The following is a 24,136-nucleotide window of genomic DNA, read 5'->3' on the forward strand; positions in this document are numbered from 1 at the left end:
CTTCAAGTGAAGAACAGGTCAACAGATGGTGCTGCCAGATACTTAATATCTGATATTCAGAGGCAGAAGAAACTTTACTCTGTAAAGTCTGACAGACCATACTATCCAAAGTACAGAGCTCACAATGGTGATTTAGTTGAGATGAAGCCCAATACCGCCAAGATCACTACTTTTCTGGGTATTAAGGGTGTTGAATTTAATCTGAAGTCTGAAAAAGCTTATCTGATCAGACTGGATCAGGAGATAAGGAAAGCAAAAATTAATGATCTCAGGGCTGCTATCTTCCAGACAGGAGAATATACAGTTGAACTTAAAGATGCTAAAAGGAGGATGATAAATGAACTTGAATATGCTGATAGAACTCTTCTGAAGAACTATCTCAGAACAACTCCTGACATTCAAGAGATCAAACACTGAAGCCAGGTCGAGGACTATAACTTTTAAATTTTGAAGGATATACAGGCTAAAGCTGATATCAGACTTTAAGGATGGTAAAAGCTACAAGGACTATGAGTTGTAGTTATCTAGTCAAATTCTCATATATATTTGTACTTAATGTTTTTGACATCATCAAATATCTATTGAACTCGTATATTATGCTAATTTACAAGTTGGGGGAGATTGTTAGATATATTTGTGATGTCATGTCTAATAATGATTTGTGTTTAGTTTTCAGATCTTGACTAATAGGACAAATCAAGACTTAACTGGAAATCAGTACTTATACTGAAGTCAGAACTTAAGATATCAGAACTTAAGTTATCAGAACTTAAGATATCAGAAGATATTCATCAGGAGATAATATCAGGACTTAAGAAGACTTTCTAGATAAGGAAGACGGCTGATTGAAGGGAAAGAAGATCAAGACTAAAACAAGAAGAGATATACATGGAGAAGAATTCTATGAAGAATAGAAGACTTGGAGGAAAAGATAACTAATTGATATATTTTAGGATATAGAATTATATTCGATATCAATTAGAGATTATCTTGTAACTGTGTGGTATATAAACACAGCATAGGGTTTACACTAGAAGTGTTATCATTATCGAGAATATTATTCATTGTAACCCTAGCAGCTCGTGATATTTGTTCATCATTGAGAGAAAACGGTTCCATTACAATACTGTTTTATTAATAAGATTATTCTTTATTACATACTTGTGTTCTTAATTTGATTTGATTGTATTATACACTGTATTCAACCCCCTTCTACAGTGTGTGTGACCTAACAAGGGTATTAATAACTTTATAATTCAGGTGAGAGAGCTTTTTATGCCACAACTTGCTTTGCTCAACAGATGCCTTAGTGTAGAAGAAACAGATGTCATCCTTATTTACTGAGAATAAGTCTGCAACAAACAAGCTTCCCTTTCTTGCTCCTTTGAAAGCAACTTCACCAGTCTTTTTGCTGATAATTGAGCATTCTCCTTTGTCAAATAAAACCTTGAATCCTCTATTTGTGAATTGATTGACACTCATGAGATTCACCTTAAGTCTAGCTACCGGTGCCACATCTTCAATGACAATATTTCTAAAAACTAAATTGCCATATCCCATTATGAATCCTTTGTTGTTTTCTCCAAAAGTCGTCAATGGGCCAACCTTCTCCTCAAATCGTGATAGCATGGTTTTATCACCTGTCATATATCTTGAGCATCCACTATCTATGATCCATATGACCTTCTTCTCTTTGCCCTGCACACAATGGGGATTAAGTATGTTTAGCTACCCAAGGAGTGTTGGGTATTTTCTTTTTGTTAACAGAATGTGCAGAAGTAGAATTTGATGATTCAAAAAGAATAGTGTTCAAATTTTGATTTGCAGTTTCCTTCTTGGCTGTAGACTCAGTTTTTTCCTCTTTGAGATTCATTCTCAGTCTATAACAGCTTGTCATTACTTTCATATTGTAAGGAATGCTATCAAATTTGTTAGAGAAGGAATAGGGGTGTTCAGCCTTTGCTTCATTGTATTTGCATGCTCCTACTTTTGACTCACTAACAGCCTTTTTACAAAGGTGAGTTAAATAACTTGTAGAGCCACACTTTTGACATTGCTTTCTGGGAGCATCTGCAACAAATGCAAAGTTGTTGCTCTTGTTCAATCCAATTTTTCCATTCCTTTTCTTCTTTTTCTTTCCTGCATTCTCAGTCTTGATTTCCTTGATTAGCTTCTTAGAATCTTAATCTACCATGGGATTCTTTTCACTTTTAGGAGTTGGAGTTGTTTCTGTGCATTTCTTCTCATTGTCTTCATCTACAAGTTCTTGCTTGATAACCAACTCAACCTTACTGAAATTGACTTCACATGCCTTGAACAAAGGTGCATCAACTTTTCTCAACATAACTTGGACATCTTGATTTGCCATTACCTTTCCTTTGTCACCTTCATTTTTCTTGTTGTAATTCAAGGCATCATAGTCCAAACCAATAGCTAAGTTAGCACATGGTTTATTCTTCTCATGGTGTTGTCCACCCAACACCTCATATTCCTGAATGACTTCAGTTTCACCTCATTCGTTTCTAGTTTTTCCCTCAACACAGCTTCAATTTCACTTGCACACTTCAGCTTGTTCTTCAAATATTCATTTTCTTGCTTGACAGTTTCAAGCTCAACAAGCTACAGTTCCAAATCTTGCTTCTCAATCTCAAGATTCTCATTTATCTTTGACAGCCTACTCACTTCCTCGGTAGCTTCCTCCATGCTTGTGTGGATATGAAACATCTCTACACTCATCTTTTCAACAATTTCTTTATATTGACTTGCATCTAAATCAATAGTGGTTAGAGTTGGTACCTCTGATTTTCAAGTGGATGATTCTCCATGCTCAAGAGCCATGAAAGCATAATTTCTGGATTCTTCCTTTTCATCATCTTTATTAGTGTCATCTCAACTCTTTACTTCAGTAATATAAGCTTTTCCATGTTGTTTCTTCAAGAGAGCTTCATATTTTGCTTCCAATTCCAAATAGGCTTTATCATTCTTCACTTTCTTTGGCTTCCTGCACTCAGTAGCAAAGTGAACCAATTCATCATAGTTGAAGCACCTTATATTTGATCTATCAACATATCCAGTCTTGTAGCCACCTTTTATAGCTGAGTTGTACTGAACTTTTGGTTTCCAATTGTTGCTGTTGGAAGACTGTCCCTTGTTCTTAAAAAATCTTGGCTTTTTGACCCTAATGTTAGAAAATTTTCTAGCCAGGTATGTCATAGATTGGTCTATCTCATCTAGCTTATCAAGGGTATAACTCATCTTCCTCTAGCTCCAAAACAACTTGTTTTTAGGGTCCTTTGTTCTTTTGCTCCACAGCTTGAATGAGTGGAGTTTGTGTAACTTGTTCATCTTCACTTGCTTCACAATCATTGAAAACCAAGACACTAGATCCATCAACTACATGTCCTTGATTTTACCTTAATGACTTTCTTTGTAACATTTCAAGTTCATATGTCTTCAGAATTCCATACAGCACCTCCAATGTCATTCTGCTCAAGTCTCTTCCTTCTCTTATAGCTGATATTTTATGTTCAAGGTGTTCGGGAAGAGATAGCCAGAACCTTAGGTTCACCTCCTCAGCTTCATAATACTTATCATGAAGTTGCAAGTCATTTATCAATTTGTTATACCTTTCAAAAACTTCAGTAATTCCTTCTTTAGGCTTTGAAAACCCTCATACCGAGACACTAGTACCTGTTAGGGCAGAAAACACACGCTAATAATATATGCAAGTATACGCGTTCGCAAGTAATATAAAATACTTTCTAGTTCGTTCCCACCGAAACTCAGACTAATTATGTTCAATTAACACTCACTCACCAATGTATAATTACTTCTCAATGTCAAGACAATAACACTTAGAATTGATTAACTAATTATTAACTACAATTAACTACGAGAATTAAACACTTAATTGATACTTGAATTAACAATATTAAACACACATGAGATCACAACTTCATTACTACTTCCTTCAATAGTTATTGTTATTACCCTTAGCATGTAACGGTGATGATATTAATCAAACAACACGAAACTGATAAAAGCCAACTTTCGTTGTACTAATACCATTCTACCAAACATCCACAATTAAGATAGAAGTTGAATAGGCATCAATTATATTGAGACCTTATATGTCTACAGAATTTGACAACATAACGATTTAAGCATAAGTTATTCCTTATGATTACACAGGGCAAGTAAAACGGTTAGAGTTACCCACTAATCATGCATACACATACATGAACCTATGCTAGCATGGCAAGTTCTAAACCTCAAGATCCACTGTCGCTTCACAAGAGATTAACACCCTATCCTATATGTTCGCGACGCACATAAGACGAATAAGCACAACCAATACTAGATATCATACAATCATCACACACTAAGGTATTAAACAACTAACTAAAGAATTCTATAGTAAATCCGTTACGACCCCATGATCACGATTAACCCATGATTGAACTTATCGTCACCATGGGTTCATATGAAAACATGATAATAACACACGAGAATAATTAATAAAACTTCTTATATTAAACCAGAGTATGTCACAAGAGTAAATAGGTTCAAAGTAAAGAAAACTAGCATCCACTGTTACAACGAATAAAAGAATCACAAGAAACTATACTTCCCCTTTGTTGCTATGTGCTAAAACGGTCTTCTTCCTTATCTCCTCGCTCCTCGATTGATACTATGATTCAACACACGTGAAACGTCTCTGAAAACTACTTATATAGAAGCCCCAAAAAACCAGCTATCTCAGAAGTTGAAAGCTTAACAGAATTAGGAGTCTAAAAATCAGTATCTTTTTTTACGCCCCTGAGCGGCCGCTCAGCAATTCTGAACCTTTCTGGAAAATTTATTTTTCTGCTCCCGTTCTTCGCCACATTCTGCTCCTAACTTCCCACTTGCAATGCCAAGCACATACTAAGGCTTATTCTTGATGAAATCTCTCCACAAACGCAAGTAATACCCTGAAATGCACAAACACTAGAAAAAACGCATCAAATACACAAAATACTTGATTTCAAGACATCAATTCAAGCTATTATAAGATGTTCTAAGTGGTATAAAATGCCACTTATCACACCCCCAAACTTAAATTGATGTTTGTCCTCAAGCGTCACAGACTCAAAAATATGCATGAATGCAATCTATATGAAATACAGCGATCCCCCTCACTACAACCAAACCAACCAATTCACGACATCTCAACAAATGCAATTAGGCGAATAAAGATCAATCAAATCATGCACACTAACATGCAACCAGAAACGTGGTGTGTGCGAATGCTTAACAGATATGCTTCGAAACTAGATCAATTATCATAACTCGACTATCCTCAAGGAAATCACATGATTATACGAAGAATAAATTTTAGGCACAAAATGACTTATAACACTTCAAGATTACTGGAGCTTATTACGGAATCATGCTTATTATTTAACACAACAAACAAATGCTTGTTTGGCCGTGCAATGAGTGAGGTCCACAAAAGACTTATACAATGGCATCCATGTAGCGAGCGTTAGGTTAGTGGATCCCAGACTATAAAAGCCTTAGGTCACTAGGCACAAAGTCCCCTAAGAACTTTAAACTCGAATATCAAAGAGCCCACTCGTGATCAATTATGCATTAACTCTTTATTTTCTTTCCTTTTTTTTCTTTTTTTTCTTTTTTTTTTCAATTTCTGAGCAAGTGCGTTTCGCTCCATCTTGCTCAACCCTAGACTACTCGCATAAAAATACGAGCCGGCTACTAGCCATTTGACGCCTAACCACACTTAGCAATGAATTCCAATTTTTTTACTCCAATTTTTTTCTTTTCATGCCTTTTATCACTAAGAACCTATTATAAATTCTAAGTATAATCAATAGATTAACCTCAAAAACCATCAAACCATGACAACAATCTAGTCCTTAAGCATTCTCTAAGACTTAGTGAAATTACAAGTGTTTCTAGCATGCATGTCAACCTACAAGACTCAACATCAATCTAACGATATCACTACACTCGCATCAACATCACAAATTAATTGGTAAAGCAACGCAAAATGGATCATGGTATATGCATGAGCTATAAAATGAAATAAAATAAAATAAAACTATATGGAAAAAATATGCAATTATATGAACTAAACTATAATGAATATGCAACTATATGACATACACACAAAATATTCCTTAACTACCACCCCCAAACTTAAAATCTTCACTGTCCCCAGTGAAGGTAGTAGAAAGGAACACAGGGTATACCTACTCGGAGAAATCATCATCACCCTCAGAGGGTGGAGTATCAGGAGGCGGATACGCAGAGTCCTCAGCAAAAACGGGCCACTGGATGTCAGCTCGAAGGCCTCTAAAAGCAGTCCCAAGTGCAAGGGTGAGCTCTTGAGCAAACCTGCTCTGCGTCTCGTACATAGCATTCATCCTCCTCGACAGCCTCCTAGACTGGGCATCAGCCATCCCAGCACCCTCCTGAGCTCTAGAAGAGCCTCCCTCATCACGCCCCTGTCTATCCATGATAGCACCAGCTGCTGGACGCCCTCCTGGAAGATGATAACCCAGCCCATGCTCCTCGGGCTCTCCACCAATCCACTCCTGCATCGCATTCAGAGTCCTGAAATCAATAGGAGCGGCCGGCAGCTGCAACTGCTCGTGAGAAGGCCACTGAACTCCCACTGCTCGGAAAAGCTTTGTAACAGTAGATGCATAAGGGATGTTCATGTGCTTCGCTCCCCTCAAAAACTTCAGAATTCCTTGGTAGATGAACTCACCAAGGTCTACATAGTACTCCTCATTCAAAATACCCCATAACAACTGTGCTCGCTCAACTGTAATCTCATGTGCATGTGAAGTAGGCAGAATATTAGCACAAATAAAGGCATTCCATGCACGGGCATACCTATTCATCGCAATCGCCAGAAAATGACGATACTCGTTAGTCCCGGTCTTGAACGTCCAAACCATGCCCGAACGACAGAGAGTAGCACAAATCAAATCCAAGTCAAAATCAGTCTTCTCATTCCAATTCTCCTCTGTGGACTTCCGCTATCGCTGCCCAATCACACGGTGAATCGCCTCAGGATGATAATCCACCGTTAGCCCACGCACAATAGAAAACCCATTCTTTTCAGCCTTTGTGTTCGCATAGAACTCGCGAACCACGCTCATCGGAACTGCCTCCGGTGACTCACAAAAAGAAATCCAACCCTTTTCAGCAATCATCGGCAACAACTCACCATCCCTCCCCGATGGTAAGAATCCCCTCTCCTTCAAAATCGGCTTACCCAGAAGCCTAATATACTCCTCCTTAGCAGCCCTATCAAACAAACGAGGTCTCGCAGCAATACCCCTCGAAGAATCATCAGTAGGAACAGTGTTGCTGCTATCAATCGTCTTGGATCTCTTGGGTGCCATTGAAACTGAGAAAAATTGCTTAAGATTTGTGTTTTTGAATATGGGAGAGAGTTTAAGGTTGAAAGTGTATGGGGGAGTATATGGAATAGTTGTATGTATATATAGGGTAAAGATTAGGGTTAAAATTTGATTAGGAGTGGGTTTGAGGGTTAAAAACGTGGGTGTATGGGAAAATAGCTCGTGGGTTGTGTTTTAATTTTTTACATTTTCCGATTTTTTTGGCTTTTTATTGGGCTTAAAAAAAAATCAGGCAGTCGGGCCCTGAGCGGTCGCTCAGCAAAGCTGAGCGGGCGCTCAGGGACCTTCTGGGAAAAAAAATTCTTGGCCTGGTTTTTCAGATTTTTTTTGTGGTTTGCTAAGCGGATGCTCAGGGACCTTCTGGAAAAAAAAATTCCTGGCCTGGTTTTTCAGATTTTTTTGTGGTTTTGGATAGGTTACTAACTTCGAAGGGTTCCTATAACAACAAATCATGGGTTGCCTCCCAAGAAGCGCTTCTTTTTCGTCATTATCTTGACGTAGGGTACTTCGCTCAAGTTGACAAGAAAACGGCACTAACCACTTCCCGGTTTGCCGTGTCCCCATAGTAATGCTTTAAACGCTGACCATTAACCTTGAATGCTTGGCCCGGATCATTTTAAAAAATCTCCACCGCTCCATGTGGAAACACAGTTTTGACAATAAAAGGTCCAGACCACCTTGATTTCAACTTTCCAGGAAAAAGTCGGAGACGAGAGTTGAATAAAAGAACTTGCTGCCCCGACACAAATGAATTAGGATATAGCTTCATGTCATGCCACCTTTTCACTTTTTCCTTGTACATTTTGTTGTTCTCGTACGCTTGGAGTCGAAATTCATCAAGTTCATTTAACTGAAGCATCCGCTTCTTTCCAGCTGCATCTAGATCAAGGTTCAACTTATTCAACGCCCAATAGGCCTTATGCTCAAGCTCCGCAGGTAAATGACATCCCTTACCATAAACAAGTTAAAACGGGGACATCCCAAGTGGAGTCTTGTATGCCGTTCTGTAAACCCAAACAGCTTCATCGAGCTTTAAAGACCAATCCTTCCTTGACGGACAAACAACTTTCTCTAGAATGCGCTTGATCTCTCTATTAGACACTTCCGCTTGACCATTCGTTTGCGGATGATAGGCAGTAGCAACACGATGATTCACATTGTAGCGCTGTATCATAGAAGTGAACTTACGGTTGTAGAAATGCGACCCCTCATCACTTATGATTACTCGTGGCATTCCAAACCTTGTGAAAATCTGCTTATGAAGAAAATTAAATACTACCTTTGCATCATTCGTCGGTAGAGCCTTGACTTCTACCCATTTTGAGACATAATCGACTGCCAGCAAGATGTACTGATTATTGCAGGACGAGACAAATGGTCCCATGAAATCGATTCCCCAAACATCAAAGACCTCGACTTCAAGCATCACATTTAACGGAATCTCATCATTCCTCGTAAGATTCCCCACTCTTTGGCAACGATCACACCTTAAAACGAACTGATGAGCATCCTTAAACAAAGTAGGCCAGAAAAAACCTGCTTACAGAATATGAGCTGCCGTCTTCTCACCACCATAATATCCACCATAGACTGTGGAGTGGCAGTCTCGTAATATCCCCTCCGTCTCACAGAATGGGATACCCTGTCTAAACAAATACGGTTCATCCCACATATACCACTTCACCTCATGCAAAAACTTCTTCTTTTAAGCTGTATTCATATTAGGAGGCATTATATTGCTGATAAGATAGTTCACAATATCTGCGAACCATGGCTCTTCCTCCTGAACTGCGAACAACTGCTCATCCGGAAAAGATTCGTTGATCAATGTCTTATCATGTAAAGTAGAATCGGAATTCTCCAACCTAGAGAGATGGTCAGCTACTTGATTCTCAGTACCTTTTTGATCCTTGATCTCTAACTCAAATTTCTGTAGCAAGAGCACCCAATGAATGAGTCTAGGCTTCGAATCCTTCTTGGAAACCAAATAGCGAATGGCCGCATGATCAGTGAACACTATCACCTTTGTCCCAAGCAAATAAGATCGAAATTTTTCGAAACCAAAGACTATAGCCAAGAGCTCCTTCTCAGTAGTGGTGTAGTTCATTTGAGCTCCATTTAAAGTCTTACTAGCATAGTAGACCACATGAAAGAGATTATTCTTGCACTGCCCAAGAACTCCGCCCACCGCATAATCACTCACATCACACATCATCTTAAAAGGCTCTGTCCAATCAGGTGCCGTAATAACTGGTGCTGTTATCAAACTCTTCTTGAGAGTCTCGAATGCCGCCAAACATTCATCATCAAATTTGAAAGGCACATCCTTCTCGAGCAAGTTGCACAACGGCTTAGATATCTTCGAGAAGTCCTTAATGAAATGCTGATAAAAACCCGCATGACCAAGAAAACTACGAATTCCCTTCACAAAAATAGGTAGCGGAAGATTTTAAATGACTCCCACCTTGGCTTTGTCCACCTCAAGACCCTTGCTAGAGACCTTATGCCCAAGAATAATGCCTTCACGCACCATAAAGTGACATTTTTGCCAATTGAGCACCAAATTAGTTTCCACACACCTTTTGAGCACCGCACGAAGATTGTTCAAACATTCATCATACGAATGTCCAAAGATGGAGAAGTCATCCATGAACACTTCGACATTATTTCCAATCATATCAGAGAATATAGCCATCATACATCTCTGAAAAGTGGCAGGTGCGCCATATAAGCCAAACGAAACTCTGCGAAAAGCAAACATGCCAAATGGACAAGTGAAAGTAGTTTTTTCTTGATCCTCTGGTGTAATGCAAATTTGATTATACCCCGAATAGCCATCCAGAAGACAATAATACTCATGAAGGGCCAACATGTCAAGCATCTGGTCAATAAATGGAAGAGGGAAGTGATCCTTCCTCGTGGTCTTGTTCAACTTTCTGTAATCCATGCATACCCTCCATCCTGTGACTGTTCGAGTAGGAATGAGCTCGTTCTTCCCATTTTCTACCACAGTAATACCTCCTTTCTTAGGTACACATTGCACGGGGCTCACCCAGGAACTGTCAGAAATAGGATATATGATTCCTACATCCATCCACTTCAGAATTTCTTTCTTCACCACTTCTTTCATGATAGGATTAAGTCTTCGTTGTTGCTCCACCGTTGGCTTACTACCTTCTTCTAGCAGAATTTTATGCATGCAATACGAGGGGCTAATCCCCTTTATGTCTGCTATAGTCCATTCGATAGCTGATTTGAATTCTCTCAAGATCCTCAAGAGCTTATCCTCCTCACTACCTGAAAGGTCAGATGCAATAATAACAGGTAAAGTAGATGCATCACCTAAAAAGCATACCTCAAGTGTTCAGGCAATGGTTTAAGCTCCAAAGTAGGTGCTTCCTCAATAGATGGTTTGAGCTTTCCTTCAGCATTTTTGAGGTCAGAAGTACCAAGAGATTCAAACGGCATGTCTAGCTTTCGCCTCCAAGGAGAAGTATTTAGATATTGTAGTTGCTCATTACCATCCTCATCATCACTGTCAAACTCCCCCACTAAGGCTTACTCTAATGCATCAGACATTAGCATATGATCAAGTTCTGAAGTTACCGCAGAATCAATCAAATCCACCTTTAAGCACTCATCGTCTTCTGTAGGGAATTTCATCGCTTTGAATACATTAAATGTCACATCATGATCCTGCACCCTCATAGTAAGTTCACCTTTCTGCACATCTATCAAGGTACGGCCTATAGCCAAGAAAGGTCTCCCTAAGATTATGGGAATCTTCTTATCTTCCTCGAAATCCAGAATAACAAAGTCTGCAGGAAAGAAGAGCTTATCCACCTTACTAGCACATCCTCCACTATGCCTCGTGGGTATGTAATAGAACGATCAGCCAATTGTAGAGACACGTAGGTGGGCTTTGGATCAGGCAAATTCAACTTTTTGAAGATAGAAAATGACATCAGATTGATGCTTGCTCCCAAATCACACAGGCACTTGTCAAAAGACAACTTGCCAATGGTGCAAGGAATGGTGAAGCTACCTGGATCTTTAAGCTTTGGAGGTAATTTTTATTGCAGCATAGCACTGCACTCTTCCGTTAGAGCAATGGTCTCAAGGTCATCCAGTTTCACCTTCCTTGAAAGAATACTCTTCATAAATTTTGCATAACTAGGCATTTGCTCCAGAGCCTCAGCGAAAGGTATATTGATGTGAAGTTTCTTGAACACCTCCAGAAACTTACCGAACTACTTATCCAGCTTTTGTTGTTGCAATCTCTTAGGGAAAGGTGGTGGAGGATAGAGCTGTTTCTCCCCTGTATTACCCTCAGGCAGAGTGTGTTCAATAGTAGTCTTCCTTGGTTCCGCCGCTTTCTCCTTTTGCTTAGCTTCTTCATCACCAACTTCAGCTTCTCCGTCTTTTGCTTTTTCAGCATCAGCAACTTTTCCAGACCTTAAGGTAATAGCCTTGACTTGCTCTTTAGCTTCCTTTCTGCCTGGCACTTCAGTATCACTGGAAAGTGTGCCAGGTTGACAATTGAGCACTGCATTGGCTATTTGACCGATTTGATTTTCCAAGGTCTTGATAGAAACAGCCTTCCTTTTGTACAACGGCTTAAGTTCCTCAAAATGAGCACTAGAAGGTGGAGCAGCACCTTCTTGTTGAGGATATGATTGCCTTTGAGCATAATGTTGTGATTGCTGGAATCCAGGTGGATTAAACTGTTTACTTACGCCTTGCTCATATGGTTGCTGAATAGCATTCTGATTATTACTCTAGCTGAAATTTGGATGATTTCGGTTGTTAGGATGATAAGTAGCTGGCACAGGCTGCTGCAGTCGCTGATAATTGTTCACATACTGAACATATTCATTAACAAGAGAACACTGATCCGTAGCATGAGTACCTGCACAAGCTCACAGACCATAGCTATCTGATTGACTCCATAGGTGGCTAAAGAATCGACCTTCAAAGACAGCGCTTGGAGCTGTGCTGCAATTGCTGTAGCTGCATCAACTTCCAGAATACCTGCTACCTTCCCAGGCATCATCCTTTGAGTTGGGTTTTGATGCTCATTTGCAGTCATAGTCTCAATAAGTTTATAAGCCTTAGTATAGCTTTTGGCCCACAAGGCGCCTCCAGCTGCTGCATCGAGCATGGACCGAGATTGGGCCCCCAAACCATTATAAAAACCAGTGATCACCATCCAATCAGGCATACCATGATGTGGACACTTTCTCAACAACTCCTTATAGCGCTCCCAAGCTTCGCACATCGATTCTGTAGGCTGCTGCGCAAACTGAGTAAGAGCACTCCTCATAGCCGCAGTTTTCGCCATTGGATAGAACTTTACCAGAAACTTTTGCGCAAGCTCTTGCCAAGTAATGATGGACCCAGCTGGTTCAGAATGTAACCAGTCCTTAGCTTTATCCCTCAGAAAGAATGGGAAAAGCCTCAGCTTGATAGCCTCATCAGTCACACCATTATATTTGAAAGTACAGGTCATCCCACATATACCACTTCACCTCATGCAAAAACTTCTTCTTTTAAGCTGTATTCATATTAGGAGGCATTATATTGCTGATAAGATAGTTCACAATATCTGCGAACCATGGCTCTTCCTCCTGAACTGCGAACAACTGCTCATCCGGAAAAGATTCGTTGATCAATGTCTTATCATGTAAAGTAGAATCGGAATTCTCCAACCTAGAGAGATGGTCAGCTACTTGATTCTCAGTACCTTTTTGATCCTTGATCTCTAACTCAAATTTCTGTAGCAAGAGCATCCAATGAATGAGTCTAGGCTTCGAATCCTTCTTGGAAACCAAATAGCGAATGGCCGCATGATCAGTGAACACTATCACCTTTGTCCCAAGCAAATAAGATCGAAATTTTTCGAAACCAAAGACTATAGCCAAGAGCTCCTTCTCAGTAGTGGTGTAGTTCATTTGAGCTCCATTTAAAGTCTTACTAGCATAGTAGACCACATGAAAGAGATTATTCTTGCACTGCCCAAGAACTCCGCCCACCGCATAATCACTCACATCACACATCATCTTAAAAGGCTCTGTCCAATCAGGTGCCGTAATAACTGGTGCTGTTATCAAACTCTTCTTGAGAGTCTCGAATGCCGCCAAACATTCATCATCAAATTTGAAAGGCACATCCTTCTCGAGCAAGTTGCACAACGGCTTAGATATCTTCGAGAAGTCCTTAATGAAATGCTGATAAAAACCCGCATGACCAAGAAAACTACGAATTCCCTTCACAAAAATAGGTAGCGGAAGATTTTAAATGACTCCCACCTTGGCTTTGTCCACCTCAAGACCCTTGCTAGAGACCTTATGCCCAAGAATAATGCCTTCACGCACCATAAAGTGACATTTTTGCCAATTGAGCACCAAATTAGTTTCCACACACCTTTTGAGCACCGCACGAAGATTGTTCAAACATTCATCATACGAATGTCCAAAGATGGAGAAGTCATCCATGAACACTTCGACATTATTTCCAATCATATCAGAGAATATAGCCATCATACATCTCTGAAAAGTGGCAGGTGCGCCATATAAGCCAAACGAAACTCTGCGAAAAGCAAACATGCCAAATGGACAAGTGAAAGTAGTTTTTTCTTGATCCTCTGGTGTAATGCAAATTTGATTATACCCCGAATAGCCATCCAGAAGACAATAATACTCATGAAGGGCCAACATGTCAAGCATCTGGTCAATAAATGGAAGAGGGAAGTGATCCTTCCTCGTGGTCTTGTTCAACTTTCTGTAATCCATGCATACCCTCCATCCTGTGACTGTTCGAGTAGGAATGAGCTCGTTCTTCCCATTTTCTACCACAGTAATACCTCCTTTCTTAGGTACACATTGCACGGGGCTCACCCAGGAACTGTCAGAAATAGGATATATGATTCCTACATCCATCCACTTCAGAATTTCTTTCTTCACCACTTCTTTCATGATAGGATTAAGTCTTCGTTGTTGCTCCACCGTTGGCTTACTACCTTCTTCTAGCAGAATTTTATGCATGCAATACGAGGGGCTAATCCCCTTTATGTCTGCTATAGTCCATTCGATAGCTGATTTGAATTCTCTCAAGATCCTCAAGAGCTTATCCTCCTCACTACCTGAAAGGTCAGATGCAATAATAACAGGTAAAGTAGATGCATCACCTAAAAAGCATACCTCAAGTGTTCAGGCAATGGTTTAAGCTCCAAAGTAGGTGCTTCCTCAATAGATGGTTTGAGCTTTCCTTCAGCATTTTTGAGGTCAGAAGTACCAAGAGATTCAAACGGCATGTCTAGCTTTCGCCTCCAAGGAGAAGTATTTAGATATTGTAGTTGCTCATTACCATCCTCATCATCACTGTCAAACTCCCCCACTAAGGCTTACTCTAATGCATCAGACATTAGCATATGATCAAGTTCTGAAGTTACCGCAGAATCAATCAAATCCACCTTTAAGCACTCATCGTCTTCTGTAGGGAATTTCATCGCTTTGAATACATTAAATGTCACATCATGATCCTGCACCCTCATAGTAAGTTCACCTTTCTGCACATCTATCAAGGTACGGCCTATAGCCAAGAAAGGTCTCCCTAAGATTATGGGAATCTTCTTATCTTCCTCGAAATCCAGAATAACAAAGTCTGCAGGAAAGAAGAGCTTATCCACCTTACTAGCACATCCTCCACTATGCCTCGTGGGTATGTAATAGAACGATCAGCCAATTGTAGAGACACGTAGGTGGGCTTTGGATCAGGCAAATTCAACTTTTTGAAGATAGAAAATGACATCAGATTGATGCTTGCTCCCAAATCACACAGGCACTTGTCAAAAGACAACTTGCCAATGGTGCAAGGAATGGTGAAGCTACCTGGATCTTTAAGCTTTGGAGGTAATTTTTATTGCAGCATAGCACTGCACTCTTCCGTTAGAGCAATGGTCTCAAGGTCATCCAGTTTCACCTTCCTTGAAAGAATACTCTTCATAAATTTTGCATAACTAGGCATTTGCTCCAGAGCCTCAGCGAAAGGTATATTGATGTGAAGTTTCTTGAACACCTCCAGAAACTTACCGAACTACTTATCCAGCTTTTGTTGTTGCAATCTCTTAGGGAAAGGTGGTGGAGGATAGAGCTGTTTCTCCCCTGTATTACCCTCAGGCAGAGTGTGTTCAATAGTAGTCTTCCTTGGTTCCGCCGCTTTCTCCTTTTGCTTAGCTTCTTCATCACCAACTTCAGCTTCTCCGTCTTTTGCTTTTTCAGCATCAGCAACTTTTCCAGACCTTAAGGTAATAGCCTTGACTTGCTCTTTAGCTTCCTTTCTGCCTGGCACTTCAGTATCACTGGAAAGTGTGCCAGGTTGACAATTGAGCACTGCATTGGCTATTTGACCGATTTGATTTTCCAAGGTCTTGATAGAAACAGCCTTCCTTTTGTACAACGGCTTAAGTTCCTCAAAATGAGCACTAGAAGGTGGAGCAGCACCTTCTTGTTGAGGATATGATTGCCTTTGAGCATAATGTTGTGATTGCTGGAATCCAGGTGGATTAAACTGTTTACTTACGCCTTGCTCATATGGTTGCTGAATAGCATTCTGATTATTACTCTAGCTGAAATTTGGATGATTTCGGTTGTTAGGATGATAAGTAGCTGGCACAGGCTGCTGCAGTCGCTGATAATTGTTCACATACTGAACATATTCATTAACAAGAGAACACTGATCCGTAGCATGAGTACCTGCACAAGCTCACAGACCATAGCTATCTGATTGACTCCATAGGTGGCTAAAGAATCGACCTTCAAAGACAGCGCTTGGAGCTGTGCTGCAATTGCTGTAGCTGCATCAACTTCCAGAATACCTGCTACCTTCCCAGGCATCATCCTTTGAGTTGGGTTTTGATGCTCATTTGCAGTCATAGTCTCAATAAGTTTATAAGCCTTAGTATAGCTTTTGGCCCACAAGGCGCCTCCAGCTGCTGCATCGAGCATGGACCGAGATTGGGCCCCCAAACCATTATAAAAACCAGTGATCACCATCCAATCAGGCATACCATGATGTGGACACTTTCTCAACAACTCCTTATAGCGCTCCCAAGCTTCGCACATCGATTCTGTAGGCTGCTGCGCAAACTGAGTAAGAGCACTCCTCATAGCCGCAGTTTTCGCCATTGGATAGAACTTTACCAGAAACTTTTGCGCAAGCTCTTGCCAAGTAATGATGGACCCAGCTGGTTCAGAATGTAACCAGTCCTTAGCTTTATCCCTCAGAAAGAATGGGAAAAGCCTCAGCTTGATAGCCTCATCAGTCACACCATTATATTTGAAAGTACTACAGACCTCGACAAAATTCTTGATGTGCATGTTGGGGTCTTCAGTAGCAGCACCTCCAAAAGAAACTGAATTATGCACCATCTGAATAGTGCCCGGCTTGATTTCAAAAGTGTTAGCCTGAATAGCTGGATGAAGGATGCTCGACTGAATGTCATCAATTTTAGGCCGAGAAAAGTCCATAAGAGCTGGATCTGCCGGAACTATACGATCACCTATGATTACTGGTTCTTTCTGCTCACTTTCTGTATCCGAATCTTCAAAATCTATTTTCTACGGAATATCAAGAACTTCGTCTGTCTCCTCAGCCGTATCTAAAGTCCTCTTGCGAGTACGAGAACGTGTTTGCATAAACGCTCGCTAAAGTACCTGAAACACAACCGGAAACAATAAGTAACACGTTTTAATCAATGAGTCCTAATGACCACTGATGGTAAGTACATAAACTAAACAAATACGCTGAGTTCCCCGGCATCTTCGCCAAAAACTTGTTAGGGCGAAAAACACACGCTAATAATACACGCAAGTATACGCGTTCGCAAGTAATATAGAATACTTTCTAGTTCGTTCCCACAGAGACTCAGACTAATTATGTTCAATTAACACTCACTCACCAATGTATAATTACTTCTCAATGTCAAGACAATAACACTTAGAATTGATTAACTAATTATTAACTACAATTAACTACGAGAATTAAACACTTAATTGATACTTGAATTAACAATATTAAACACACATGAGATCACAACTTCATTACTACTTCCTTCAATAGTTATTGTTATTACCCTTAGCATGTAACGATGATGATATTAATGAAACAACACGAAACTGATAAAAGCCAACTTTCTTTGTACTAATACCATTCTACCAAACATCCACAATTAAGATAGAAGTTGAATAGGCATCAATTATGGTTAAACCCTATATGTCTACAGAATTTGACAACATAACGATTTAAGCACAAGTTATTCCTTATGATTATACAGGGCAAGTAAAACGGTTAGAGTTACCCACTAATCATGCATATATATACATGAACCTATGCTAGCATGGCAAGTTCTAAACCTCAAGATCCACTGTCGCTTCACAAGAGATTAACACCCTATCCTATATATTCGCGACGCATATATGACGAATAAGCACAACCAATACTAGATATCATATAATCATCACGCACTAAGGTATTAAACAACTAACTAAAGAATTCCATAGTAAATCCGTTACGACCCCATGATCACGATTATCCCATGATTGAACTCATCGTCACCATGGGTTCATATGAAAACATGATAATAACACACAAGAATAATTAATAAAACTACTTATATTAAACCAGAGTATGTCACAAGAGTAAACAGGTTCAAAGTAAAGAAAACTAGCATCCACGGTTACAACGAATAAAAGAATCACAAGAAACTATGCTTCCCCTTCCTTGCTATGTGCTAAAACGGTCTTCTTCCTTATCTCCTCGCTCCTCGATTGATACTACGATTCAACACACGTGAAACGTCTCTGAAAACTACTTATATAGAAACCCCACAAAACCCAGCTATCTCAGAAGTTGGAAGCTCAACAGAATTAGGAGTCTAAAAATCAGTATCTTTTTTTACGCCCCTGAGCGGCCGCTCAGCAATCCTGAGCGGGCGCCCAGCTTCCTGAGCGGTGGCTCAGCAGAGCTGAGCGGGTGCTCAGAACCTTTCTGGAAAATTCATTTTTCTGCTCCCGTTCTTCGCTACATTCTGCTCCTAACTTCCCACTTGCAATGCTAAGCACATATTAAGGCTTATTCTTGATGAAATCTCTCCACAAACGCAAGTAATACCCTGAAATGCACAAACACTAGAAAAACGCATCAAATACATAAAATACTTGATTTCAAGACATCAATTCAAGCTATTATAAGACGTTCTAAGTGGTATAAAATGCCACTTATCAGTACCCTCCTTTGATTTGACCCAACTTCCTCTATTCCCTCACACATAATCGCTATTTCTCCCATATATGTTTGGTTGTGTCACGGATGGAAATGTTGTTGTACATCACATTATCAGGTGACTCTATCAGAATTAATTGCAAGCCATTATCCAGAGAGACTTTTTCTTTTTCAGTTTCAGTGTATTTTGAGGGGTTTTAGGGGAATAATGAGCCGGGATGACCATGTCTCCACCTGTAGATTCCTCAATCATTTCCATGGGAGTGAAGGGGCCATTATTAAGAATTTGGATATATAATGGATTGGTCATCCTTATAAACAGCATCGTCATCTTTTTTCATAGTGTGTAGTTGGCTCTGTCAAAGGCTGGTAACTTGATTCTACTTAACTTATGTGCACTCGTACTTCCAAGATTTTTATATGTTTTCTTTCAGATTTTGCGCTGATACCACTTGTTAGATATTGAGTACAACACAGAGGGGGGTAAATGTGTTTTCTTGATTTTTAGCCTTTTTAAAACTTGTTTGGATATGGTGAACAAAGCAGTTTATGATTGTAGTGATATTGTGTTAGCGAAATTAAAACAATAAGCACAACAAACACAATATTTTAAAACTCACTTAATTTGTATTGATTAAGTTTGTCTTGCTACAAATTCTGTATTCTTAAATATAAGAACTCAGCTTCTTTCTTGAGAGAGTACAAGAAAATTTAGATCTGTTTTTTTGTTACATCTAAAAAAAAGACCAGTGTTTACTTTATAGATTAGTAAACACAGGTTTACACAGCATGCAATAAGATGTAATAAATCATTTTCTAAGCTATCTCTAAATCTTTCTATTTTTGGCTTAATAAATCTTTGCAAATTTTGTAGTTCTATGACCATCCTTTGTCAGTTAATCTTGGCTCTTGATCTTGCACTCTTCAAGCTACTTTTGTAGATTTTCTAATCTAAATGAATAGATCGTTTGTTGATTGATAATCTTGAATCTTTAACTTGTCTGTAATACTGTATTTGAGGTTCATATTGAGATCTCCAGTTTGTTTTATAGAGAAGTGACATCTCGATAAGTATAATGACTTATCGAGATCTCTGAGTTCTCTATAACTGTATTTGACTTGTCGAGGTCTTTGAATTCTCTATACATGTACTTGACTTGTTGAGGTCTCTAGATCTCTAATTGTAGAAATGACTTGTCGATATATCTGAGAACTCTATATGCATTTTGACTTATCAATATCTCTGAGATCTCTAATAAGAAATTGACTTGTCGATATCTCCAATCTTCACATCTTCATTTGACTTGTCAATATCTCTGAATTCTCTACATGCAGAAATGACTTGTCGATATCTCCAATCTTCACATCTTCATTTGACATATCGATATCTCTGAGTTCTCTACATGCAGAAATGACTTATCGATATTTCCAATCTTCACATCTTTATTTGACTTGTCGATATCTCTGAGACTTCTCTATAAGCCATTTTTGGACTTCTCGATAAGTCATTTTGGAGTTCTCGAATGACTTCTATATATAACTTGATCCGTGACTTGTCGATATATCTTGACTTAGAACATTTTTCATAAAACAGATTTATTCAAGTCCAATCTTCTACATCTTTTCTCTGAGGCATGATGATCTTTGCTTGATATTCTTCTAGAGTTTATTCTTAGGCTTGAAACTGTTTACATAAAAATACACAAGTCTAATCTTCTAACCTTTTTACAAACTCAAAATTACAATACATAATACAGATTTAGATTATCATACAACTAAATCTCAGGGTTGTCAATGTGACTTAGTCTTGTTATTATATAGGCATGTCTTGCACAACATATATAATATGTAGGTCCATTCACGTGCTATTGTATCCGATCCCTTACACTCATAACACCATTCTATTCATTAATTATTATTTTAGTCTTTAAAAGTTTATGATTGCATCATAACCAGGTAATATCGCTGCATTTTTGTCCAGAACTAAAAAACCACACTATATGGTTTTAGAGTACCATGAATGAAAATTATTTTGACCATTTACATTTATTTTATGTAGGGATGGCCATCGGGTCACTTCGGGATCGAGTAGTGCTATTCCCGCCTCCGATCCCCGAACCCAAAACTGATCCCCGAACCTGCCCCGATCCTCGATAGTAGAATATTTTACTCCCCGATCCCTGCCTCAAACGGGGAACAGGGATCCCCGTGAATTTTCGGGATTTCTTTTTATTTTTTATTTAATAAAATAAAATTTTAAATAACAAATTACATAATAAATCATAATATATAAATTTTCTTTAAAATTCAATTTTAATTTTTAACCTTAATTTGAATTAAAATTTATTTAGTATCAATAATAAACAAAAATAATATTATTTTAATGAAATAATACCACAATAAGTAAACTTAAATAATTTAAGAGATAAGAAATTAAAAATAATAATATATTGTATATATTTCAATATTTATTTGAGATAATTATATGTACATAATATTATTTTTAGTTAAAATACGAGTCGGGGTCGGGAATCGGGGCAGACAGACACTAATCCCCGATCCCCCAATTTTTCACACATATCTCCGCGATCCCTGCCCCTTACACGAAAAAATCTCCGATTCCCCGCCCTATTCGGGGCGGGGTCGGGCGCGACAGGGGAAATGCCTATCCCTAATTTTATGTTATTATTTAAATTATTTTTTGACTTCAATATTAATTAGATTTAGAATGATCAACCAGCCAACCAAATTTTTAATGTTTCGTCTACTACATAATATAGACTTAATTGCACTTTACATACCTGAATACTAATAATTTTACACGGAAATGGCTAAAATTGTATTCACGCCAATGTGATGGCTAAATTTTTATTTTTTTATATTGTGGGGCTCCGCACTTCGGTCGATAAATTTTCAATTAAATTAATGAATCCAGGGGTATAATTGTCAAACATCACTTATATAATTATAATATGTATATACATTCGTCTTTTAATGATTTTATTAAACTGCAAATTTCTTAAAATAAATCTTAAATTTTTACTAGTGCTTGTTGACACAGAGATTAAGTTTTCATAAATAAAATTTAAGTCAAAAAGTTATTTTAAGCATAAAAAATGATTTTTTTTTATTACATATGATTTTTTGTAACATTTTTAATAAATCAAATATTTCTTATATAAATCCAAAATATTTACGGGTGCTTACTAGGATGACGAATAAGCTATCATAATAATTCAAGTCAAAAAACAATGTTCATCATAAAAAAACATTTAAAAAATGATTTTATATATACTTTTTTCTATTACATAAACTATTCCGAAACATTTTTATAAATTGAAATTTTTTTAAATAAATCCCAAGTTTTTGCCGGTGCTAAGTAGGACTCTGATTAAGTTACCATAAAAATTTTGAGTCCAAATAATATGTTTAGCATAAAAGATTTAAAAAACAAATATATATACATATTATAATAATTTAAACATGTTTTGACAATTATACCCTTGCATCCAGCTGAAATACACCTCTACGTTAAAAAAAATTAAAATTTAGCCATCACATTTACACGAATAAAATTTTAGTTATTTTCGTGCAAAACTAACTTTGTTCAGGTATATAGAATGCAATTAATTTATAATAATATACTAGCCTATAACCCGTGCTAACCCGTGCGATGCACGGATTGCTTTTAACATTCGATAATTTTTAATAATATATTTTGTAATATAATTTTCAATAGTTGAAAAATAAATTGAAGAACATAATAGGTTATAACAATATATCTTTTATAATAATTTAAGACTTGACTGAAAATAAATAATATAATATAATATGTTGTTCACGCGACTCGAACCCTGAATCTGTAGAAATTGTTAAAATAAAGAATATAAAAATTTAAGTATAATAAGCTGTTGACGGGGGTTCGAACTCTGAATACATGAGAGTAGTTTAAATATTAATATAAGAATATTTTATTATTACATCAAACGGTTCTAATTTTTTTGACTTTAGATCTGACGGTTGTTATTTGTCGTATCATACCAAGCAACCGACTAAAAAATAGAGTAAAGTATAGAATAGTATAGATAGCGGTGACCGCGCGTTATGGGCATGATTAAGCAAAATTTTATATTTAGATGTAATAGTTCAGTAATTTTAAATTGTCCATATCCTCTAGAAAGTTAACCATATGACAAGTTATAAATATAATCGGTCATAACATTTCACACATTTAACAAATATTTTGACTTTGACAAAACTGGATGAGTTGGGGTGAGTCACAAGTGATATTATTAATTGACTTTATAATTCATGTATATTTTGATATTTAAATAATTAAAAAATATATATATAAGAACCAATATGCGCACAGAATTTATATTAACCCTACTTAGCTGATGTAAATAACCTAAAGTATGTAAATATCTTTTGAGATTAAAAAAACGCATTATAGATGTAACCCTATTTTTATTATTTATATGCATAAATTTAAATTTCTTACCTGCATATCCTATCAACATGTATCAGGTTATATATGTCAATTTTAAGTATCTATAGTAAATATCAGCTCTCAAATCAGCTCTCTTTAGAGCAGGTAATTCGTTCGTTTCGTATACTTTCGTGTTGTGTATTTTCGTGTTTCGTGTCATGAATGTTCAACCCAAACCCGAACCATTAAGGATTCGTTTCGTTTCGTTTCGTTTCGTTTCGTGTTCGTGTACCTTCATTTCGTGTACGTTTCGTGTCATGTTTCGTGTAATTTAAAATTGATGATAAAAATAAAGATAAATAAAATATATATTTAAATATTAAATTTTTATTAGTCGAGTTTCAATTTAATAAGTCATAAAGACTTAAGTGTATTCAATTCTTATAAAATGTAAATTTGAATCTATTTTATGTACATATTATATGTAAAATATTATTGTAAGATATATGTATTCATATAATTTTGATAAATTTATTTAAATATTTTTTTATTTTGTGTACTTTCGTTTCGTGTTGTGTACCTAAGTGTAAATCCAAAACCGACACTAAATTCATCTGTGTACTTTCGTGTTCGTGTACCAAAAATGTCAAACCAAACTCATTATTTTCGTATCGTTTTCGTGTCGTGTTATCGTATCGTGTACAAAATTAACAGCTCTGGCTCTCTTTAGTTGCCCCAAAATAATGTTTGACTAAAATGCAAAGCCGGTGAGTAGAAACAGATAGTTGAACACTTAAAAATGAAAGTGATGCTGACTTTTTAAAAAGTCAAACCTTACCTTTGAACTATTCCTTTTCCATAGGGTTTGCAAAGCTTCCAAGTCATCTTAAGTTCTCAACATATACAATATTTCTCGTCTCTTATTTGGTCAAATCAAATTTATAGATGGAGAAACTTTGAAGTTTTCTTATAGAGGAAAACTTGGGCTTTT

The 24,136-nt window shown here is 37.6% G+C and overlaps 2 non-coding genes and 1 pseudogene across 2 annotated transcripts; 2 read left to right on the forward strand and 1 right to left on the reverse strand.

Annotated features, from left to right (window-relative positions):
- LOC141690754 (uncharacterized) overlaps positions 1-24,136 on the reverse strand; it is a 128,364-nt pseudogene that overhangs the window by 20,122 nt on the left and 84,106 nt on the right.
- On the forward strand, positions 12,656-12,762 carry LOC141694902 (small nucleolar RNA R71). Its single transcript, XR_012564181.1, has one exon. It is a non-coding gene; the product is annotated as a small nucleolar RNA R71 (small nucleolar RNA).
- Positions 16,500-16,606, forward strand: LOC141694903 (small nucleolar RNA R71). Its single transcript, XR_012564182.1, has one exon. It is a non-coding gene; the product is annotated as a small nucleolar RNA R71 (small nucleolar RNA).

The sequence above is a fragment of the Apium graveolens genome, chromosome 10, assembly GCF_009905375.1.
Source record: "Apium graveolens cultivar Ventura chromosome 10, ASM990537v1, whole genome shotgun sequence".
NCBI lineage: Eukaryota > Viridiplantae > Streptophyta > Magnoliopsida > Apiales > Apiaceae > Apium > Apium graveolens.